The following is a 9174-nucleotide window of genomic DNA, read 5'->3' on the forward strand; positions in this document are numbered from 1 at the left end:
AGATTGGCCCAAATCGCCCAGGTACTGCTTAATCTCCGGGGCAGAACCAACAGGGGCAACAACCAGAGTTTCTGTTTTGTTAGCATTTAGCTGCAGGGAATTTTCATTAAGCCATTTCTTTATCTCCACTAAACAATGGCGCAAAGAGTCTAACTTATTCAGCTCAGACTGCTTAAAAGAGCAGTATAGCTGAACGTCATCAGCAAATAGGTGGAATGAAATGTCACTAAACCTTTGAATGATCTTACCCAAAGGGGTCAAATACAACTAGAAAAGAACGGGACCCAGGACGGAGCCTTGGGGCACTCCACTCAACAATTCTGCAGATTTCTGACCATAACACTAAAGCTACGTTCTGATAAATAAGAGGAGAACCACTGAAGGACTGTCCCTGATAGTCCAATTTGGTCCCTCAGTCTCATCAGCAGAACCTGATGATTAACTGTATCGAAGGCTGAAGAAAGGTCCAAGAGAACCAGAACAGTGCGTTTTCCAGAATCAGCTGCCATCATAATCTCACTGGACACTTGCAATAAAGCTGTTTCCATAGAATGGTGTTTACAGAAACCAGACTGAAATGGCTCAAGGATGTTATTTTGGTTGAGGAAGGTAGACATCTGTTCATCGACCACCTTCTCAATAGGTCAATAGTTGCTAAGGTCAGTTGGGTCTAAACCTACTTCTTTAGTAGTGGCTCCACAATGGCATGTTTAAGCATGTTTAACACACCAGTTGTTAGAGAGAGGTTGACCATTTTGGTAATACACGGGCCTATTACCTCAAACACTTTTCCGAAGAGCCTACAAGGAATGACGTCAGATGAACAATATGAAGGCTTCATCTTAGCCACCAGCGCCGATATGTCAACAAGCGTCATAGTCTTGAAAGAGCACCACATACTAGAGGCGGGCTCAGAGACTGAAGGAGAACCTCCAGGGGAGGACAAAATATTATCTTTAATCATCTTGATTTTGTCTGTGAAAAATCTCAAAAAGGCGTTGCTATCTGCTTCACAGAAAACAGGGGTAAGTGGAGGCGCAGGACATACAAGGGAATTTATCATGTCAAATAACACTTTGGGATTTTTCTTAGATGAGGTTACCAGTTGACAAATATTATTAGACCTTGCATTTTCAACCATCTCATTATATGATGACACAAGATCCCTGAGGTAAAGTCTATGGACCTCTGATTTGGATGATTTCCACAAGCGTTCAGTCTTTCGACTTAGCCTCTTTTGACTTAGTTCATTCACAACCTCACAAAGTTAATAAAATAGGTTCTATTTGTGGTCCCTGCACCTCTCAGTGAACCCAACAGATTGAGAGGGTCCCAGCCCCCAGCCCCCCCGCCCCCCCCCCCAGCCCGAGGCATGTGCACAGGTGGAGTTTACTGTATCCTACGTTTAACCTGATCATCATCCTCAAAAGCCACCCAAACAGCTGTCCCTCTCTTTTGGAAGCATTCTTTTCCCACACTGAAAGTGTGTGTGTGTGCCTGCTCTTAAGGGTGCCCAATGAAACCCTGTCTAAGCCCAAAACCTGTTCCTTTGGTGATGATAATGACCACATTAACACGCACCATCGAACGTCAACAAAAAAGGCTGTTGTGTGCTTTCCAATCACTTTGTGGGCACTGGGACAGAAAGAGCCGGGAGAAAAGGGTGAAATAAAGATCTGGCACTTCTCAAGGAGAGGGGAGGGTGATGTATTTGTCCCGATGCTTCCCTTCGTCCCTTGGGCTGCTTTTGCAGCCACATCTTGGTCAGCTGCCCCGCTGAGACAATTAGCAGCAGAATTACAGAGTCAAAGGACAAGCTGCTCACCACTGAGGAACATTCTTCCTGCCCAGCAGTTTAAGTCAGTCCATTTTTGTTTCTAGAATAAAAAATATATTGATAGGTTAGAAAATCCACAAAGCCCTTTGAAACATTTGAGACAGCCTTGCAAATCTGCTAAAACATTTCCTATCTATAGTCATTTGTCTTTTCATGCCCTTAAAACTCAACCAAAAACAACTTGGAGCCGTTTTACATAAGAGGGAAGTCATCCAGGTGAGGCTGGTGCCAGGATGTGCCTGGAGCAGCTCCTCCTTTGCTTCCTGTAATTACTGAACTGAGCGGGCACGTCCGCTGTCTGTCAGCACCTGGTTGATGGACGATTGTGGCAGCAGAGCCTGGAAATTTTCTTTTGAGTTGCTGAGATGAAACTATAAGAATCCCGGTCCGTTGCTCATCAGTAGATCTCTTTGTAAACCTTCACCATACCCCCCACATCCACCCCCCAAAAACTAATGCTGATGCAACTGTTTACAGCGAGGCTAATAGCCAAGTGAAAAATGTAGCCTCACTTGAAATTAGTTTGATTTTTGCTTTTTTTTTTGTCACCCTAAAATGTTTCAGTTTCAAATTTAGACAAAGAGAACCTGAAAAAATACAAAATTCTGTTATGAAGTGACGAAGAGAGGAAAACAAAAAAATGTGTGCATGCGTGGGTTCTCTCCGGGTACTCCGGCTTCAGGTCAGGTTTATTGGTTTGTGTCCTGTGTGTCTCTGTGTTGCTGCAGCTCTGCACTTCCCTCCTCCGTTCATTACGCACTTGCACATTTAGCAACAGAACACCACTGGTACACTGGTACAGAGAAGGAGAAACAGATGGCTGCTACCACTTCAGCTTTAGGACAAACTACCAGAATCCCTAAAAAATACCATTTGAAGTCGTGGACAACAAAATATGTTCGGCTCTAAAAAACTGAAACTTGTGTTTAGTGCTCTCTCGTCCTCTGACAATGCTGGTTTCCAGTTCTGGCGGGTGTGACCGAGGGACGATAGCCTACCTGAGGGTTGAATGTTTCGTGACTTTGCATTTAAAAGCTAGCTTGTATTTGTAGATTTGCTGCTCGATAACTCGATAACTGGTTGTAACACTCGGTAGTAACAAGTGGATCTGGTAATAAATCTCTCACATCTGTGTGGAGGAAATATCTTCCTCTCTTCTTAGATTTAGCCACTTTGGAGCGTTTTACTTCCTGTTTAAGATCAAAATCCAACATTCTCCCTCAGGATGTTCTACTAGAGAACAACATGATTCCATAGGTGGTCCAGGTCCTGAAACAGCAGCACGTCTAAGTGTTGCTATGGTGATGTTTTAGAGGAACAGGGTGCACATTTTCCAGAAAGTTCTGCTTGTGTCTCATCAGCTCACATAATACTTAGAAGGTCCAGAGATCAAGAAGAATGTGGGATGAGTCTTTGCAGTGTTTCTTGATCACCAGCGGCCTTGAAACTCTCTCATGGAGGCTTTGTTCCATTGCCTGTCACTTTCTAATTGTTGAATCGTGACTTCTGACCTTAAGCTTAACCAAATGAAACGTGCAGGGCTTTAGATGCTGTTCTTTTCTTGCTTTTCATAAAAGAGTACTTCAAGCAGAAAAGATGCTTCCTACTATACAGTTGACAATAAAATGAGTCTTACATTTCTCCTGATGCTTTGCATGTTGGATAAAACAAAGACGACTACTTATTTGTGTACTTATTACACAGCGGCTTCTGGGGGGGGGGATTTGCTGCTTTTTGAGATCTTTTAGCCTACATCACATGTTCAGAAAAGTTCAGCTGTAGTGATTTCTTAATTATTGCCCTCCCTGTTCAGTAATTTCCACACAATGTGATAACTGATGGTTCATTTATGCTTTTGGGGGGGGGGGGGGGGGTACCTTTTCATGTATTGGTTTAGATCCTCAAGGAATGAAATCCTCATTTAAAAACTGTATTTTGTTTTTAGTCTTGTAAACCTTGTCCGAAAATGTGTTTGTTGATCTGAAACATTTCTGTGAGGTTAAAAAAATAAATAAATCCATACTTTTCAGCACCACATCCAGAAAGGACTTCTCATCACTTTATGAAGATGTCTGAGGAGCTCCAGGCCGCTCATGTACAGCACCCATATGCTGAGACCTCTGCTGAAAGTTTGCAGCAGAACAGAAACTGCATCTTTTGACCAGCAGCTTGTTTTTCATTCGGTGTTCACTCTCAAGTTTGGTTGGTGCTGATGGATGCTCTGGGTTTGCTAAGCCATTCATCACAGAGGTCATTCAACCTGCCAACACATCTGCCGTCTCTGCCCTCAGACAGAGAGAAGGCGGTGGAGTGTGGAGAAAGATTTATAAAGGCGAGGAGGAGAATTATGCAGGCGGAGAGAGGATGAGACTCTGATTAGTAACTGTGAATGAAAAGGTGGCATTCAAGTTGCATTTACTTGGTAAAACTGTATGTTTATAGTCCCTGAACATCCATTCATCCCCAAAATCACTTAAAGCCATAAAGTTATTAACGATTTAAAAGAAACTCCTTCTAATACACACTGTACAATATATAATAGCGTTACTATTGTCTAAAATCTGAAAAGGCTGATACCAAACACATTTAAATGTTTTAAAATCTATTTGTGTGACGACTAACTTTGTCTTGTCTTTACTATGTTGTAGTAAATCCTTTTCTAAAGATGTTCGTCTCCTTGACCTTTGATAAGGGGTTTTGCCAGATTAGCCTTAAAAGTTCCAGTTCATGGAAATATTTAAAACTGGTTTGTACAAGTATGTTCTGTCAATAAAAACATAAAAGAGTACTTCAAGCAGAAAAGATGCTTCCTACCTTACACTTGACAATAAAATGAGTCTTACATTTCTCCTGATGATTTGCATGTTGGATAAAACAAAGACGACTACTTATTTGTGTACTTATTACACAGTGGCTTCTGGGGGGGGGGGGGGGGTCTATTTAGCCTTGGGCCCCAAAATGTCTTGAAACAGCCTTGAGTGTGGGACTGACTTTTGAAGGTGATCTGAATTGTATCAAATGTACAAATATTACATGCTCATAAATTATTGCTTAATAAAGGTTAAATCATGTAGTTCTACCTACATTTTCCTTTGCAAGCAATTTGTTTTGTTTTAACTTGTTTTTATTTGACTTTTTTCAGGCGCCCATACTTCTGGGATGAAAAAGAAGCCAACACGGAAGTGGGGAAAGTGCGGTTCCACCCTCATCCACTAGGGGCTGGCACCGGAAGTGAGCAAACCTCAGTGACTACGTTTACATGCAGCCAATATCCGGGTTATGATCGGGTTAAGGTCATTATTCGGGTTTCTGAGTTGATCAGAATAACCCGTTTACAAGCATAAATAGAAAGAGTTACCCCTAACTTGCATAACCCGATTTAAATGCTGACGTTGGGGTAGCGTCTGGACGTAGACGCAATATGCGTCATTTCCGGTTATTCTTGTTCCGGTATCCGTGAAAACAACAACATGTTTCCCAGTTCGGAAGAGATAGCGACCGCGTTTGTCTGCGCTTTAGTTTCCTCGTCACTCCAAAAGTGTGGTGCTGTGCCGCGACTCGCCATGTTGCTCCCAACTTGTTTACTTCCGGTGTTCTGGCGCATACAAGACGTCTCGCTACTCAAAAGACCAAGATTCCTTGCGAACAGAACATGCGCAGAACACACACTTTGATGGGGATATCCCGGTATACGTGTTCACGACCAAACATTCGGGTTAGAAAAGGGTTACCCCAGGTGTAGTAACCGGGTTTTTAAAAACCCGGTTATGAGTATATCCGAGTTTTTGGCTGTGTTTACATGGCTGTGCGGAACCGGGTTATTGCGAATATTCGGGTTTTAAAAGTGTTACTGGCTGCATGTAAACGCACTGACTGACTCTCATGTTCATAATTCCTTGGGACTCTAAAATATCCCATCACAGAAGACTTGAAGCGGTTCCTAGGTGGAAACGGAGCAGTCCTGGTGGTTTTTAACTGCAGTGTTTCACACCGTGGTTAAGAGTCAAACTGGTTAATCCTTGCAACCCTAGTTCTACCGCGGTCAAAGACCCACGAGGCCGCCATTGTTGATGGTCCCAGCTCTAGGACTCGACTCTCGGCGTCATGTTGACACGGCGCCAGTTGCCAAGTTGACATTCCTGAGTTGTTGAGTTGACTTGGCTCTTGGCTCCATGTCAACACAGAGCCGAATGCCGAGTTGCTGCTCCTAGAGCCGGGACCGTCGACAACAGCAGACTCGTGGATCTTTGACCACAGGGGACCAGCAAAGCCTGATATCCTCGGTCAGCTTACCTAGTTACGATTTTGGTACCAAGCAAGCTGGAGGTGCCTTCACTATGGAGTTGCTCCACCACGTATTTCTTGCTAAAAAGGCCTGAAAAACTCAGTTAGCTTTGGGTTAGTATGTAGCTAATGTCCCGCTGATCTCCAACTGTGGAGCATGAGCTGATGTAAAAGGCCACGATGCCTGGCTACGATCGCAGCGGTCTGGCTCTGTTTATAATTTAACAGTCCCAGTTCATATTAGTTCTCCACAAGAGACCAGCATGAAACCAGCCGGCCGTGCAGGTTCGCTACCCCTGTCCCCGGAGCCCTTCTTAGTTTCTTGGGTTAGCTAAGTTGGCTAGAAGCTACATTGGTTCATTTGTCCCAACTGTAACAGCCTCACCATCAGTTCCACTCTTTTCCTATTTTTGAATTGTCTAGGCATGACGAGACGTGTGACACAGACAAAATGGCGGTGGTGGTAAACTCCTATTTGGAAACAAAACCTCATAATTTGAGCCTACAAACATCAAATGTTCAGTATATATGTTGATGCGTTTTTCCTGTCCTGTCAGTCTCTAACCTTCCTGCATCTCCTCTCAACTCTCCAGAACAACTGCTGCCTGCTTCATCCTTTTTCACTTTCTAAACAGTCAAAATGTGTCCTCACAGCAAACTAAAGACACACACACACACACACACACACACACACACACACACACACACACACACACACACACACACACACACACACACACACACACACACACACAGCTCTTAGGTAAGGAAATTAATTTACTGGAGTTCATGTTTCAGTTTTTTGTGTCTTCTTTTTGCTTAATCTAGATTTTCATTTAACCTTTGTTTATTCAGGCACCAGTAAACTGTTTGAGAACCACTTCTCATTTACAAACATGACCTGGCGAACCTAGATTGATGGGTGGAAGTTCAGAACTGTAATCAAACGCTTCCTGATTTCATTTTTCTCTGTCAGGACTGATGAATGGACTTGGTGCAGCTGATCAGAGGTAGCTGGTGGTGAGGTCATCCCGTGTTTCAGTACCAGCAGGCCATCTCTCTGAGACCAGTAGTAAACATCACCTCCACCCTCACCACAACCACTCTCATACTTCAATAACCACCAGAAGTCCAGTTTGAGTTGGTCTAGTCTTCTCTACCTAAAAAACAACCTGCCCTAGAAACCAGATGTATCAAATCTTAAATATTTTTCTTAAATTTCTCAAGTTTGATTTTTTCTTATTTGCAAACTTTCATATGCAAATTAAGACTTTTCACACACAGTTTTTATAGTTTTCTATAAAAGTTTTAACACTCATATTCCAATCATTGCTCATGGCTAAAAGCAACCGGATGCTTCAACTCAAGTTGTAAATCAAGTACAGAGATCTAAAAACTACAGGCCTAAAACCTTTGTGATTTGCAAATGTGCTTCTGTAAGATATTCTTTATAATTAAAAATATAAATTTTTTGTTTCACATGATCAGAGAAACTGTGATAAATATTTAAGACATTTAAATGTGACAAAATTAAGTTGAAAACATATTGAAGGCCTCTGCAATTATCAAAAGAAAGGTGAATTTAGTGCTTTTTACAAAACAGCTGAAAAAGAAATCCCCAGTGATTGGTGACAGATGGCTGCTAGTGCTCACACTAAGCCAGGTTTTGTTGGAGGTTTCTTCCTGTTAAAGAAGTTTTCCTCTCCACTGTCGCTACATGCATGCTTGTAGAGAAGATGGTGGTGGCTTGCACAAGGCGACAAAAGGCCCTCCAGAACCAGGCCGTGAACGGTCTGAGACAACGTCGAGCAGGAACCCATGGAGGCGGACGGCATGTTGTAGAAGGAGCTCCGATGTTTCTTTAGCCGTAGGGAGCCCCAACAGGGCCACCAGGTGAACCACCTAGGAGAAACGGTCCATGATGGTGAGGATGGTGTCGAGGCCGTTCACGTTCGGCAGTCCAGTGACAAAGTCCAGTCCCAGGTGGGTCCATGGTCTCCGGGGATCTGGGAGAGGAGCCAAGTTGCCGGTGGGAGGTTGCGTGGACGTCTTGCTGCAGGCACAGGTCTCCCAGGCAGCCATGTACTCATTTACGTCCCTTGCTATGGTAGGCCACCAGAGGGAGCACCACAGTATTGAGAGGGTGCTCGCTGCAGAACCACAAAGGCGGAGCTGCACCATAAGGTGGAGCTGCACCAGAGTCAGCCCCGCCCATTCACACAAACAGCCTAGCCCACTGACTTTTTCTGTATTTTTTATTTTATTTTATCGCAAACTAACCTGACCCACATGAATTACGGCTGTTACTAGTTTACAAATGTTAATGCTATGTCCTATGCTCCAATTAAGCAAGATAAATATAACTTGCTACATGACAAAGCCTGAACATATCCTGAAAAGAAAAGGTTTCTTTTAGCGAATATCAGCGCATAGCTGCTCCAACAGAACCAGCCTACAAAAGCATTTAAGGCTAATTGTTTAATGGGTTATGGTAGGATACTGGCAAGATCGTCAAACTTAAGTTTTGCTTTCCCCTCAGCTGATGTTGGTTCGACTCTCGGTGGGGTCGGCAGCAATCTATTTAGCCAGCTGAAACATTAAATTTGTTTATATTTTAGTTGTAATGTTTATTTTCTGCAACATATTCATTTATCTAAAAGTTCTTTGAATTTGGTCGTTCCTAAACAGCGTTTTAGTTGAAACTCTGCTCACAAATGGACTCACACTGGCTAAATAAACAAATACATAAAAAAACACATTAGTCATTATATTTTAAACAGTATACCAATAAATGGTTGTAAACATAGTACTGGCAAGTGTAGCTAGAAAAGAAGAAAAGTTTGCACCGCTACCAGGAGGCGAACCTGCGCAAAACCACACACTAAGCTGACTGCACAACCACTTCACTACAACATCTGATAACAAGCTAGTGGCGTCACATGTAATTGTGTCATCGAGTGTGTTTTTGTAGATGGGATGTATGGTTTTTCGGCGGTGTCTCGGTAGAAGTCATTTCAGAAGTAATTTGTCAGAAAATTCACAGAATTTCCAGA

This window comes from Nothobranchius furzeri, chromosome 11 (assembly GCF_043380555.1).
Source record: "Nothobranchius furzeri strain GRZ-AD chromosome 11, NfurGRZ-RIMD1, whole genome shotgun sequence".
Taxonomy (NCBI): Eukaryota; Metazoa; Chordata; class Actinopteri; order Cyprinodontiformes; family Nothobranchiidae; genus Nothobranchius; species Nothobranchius furzeri.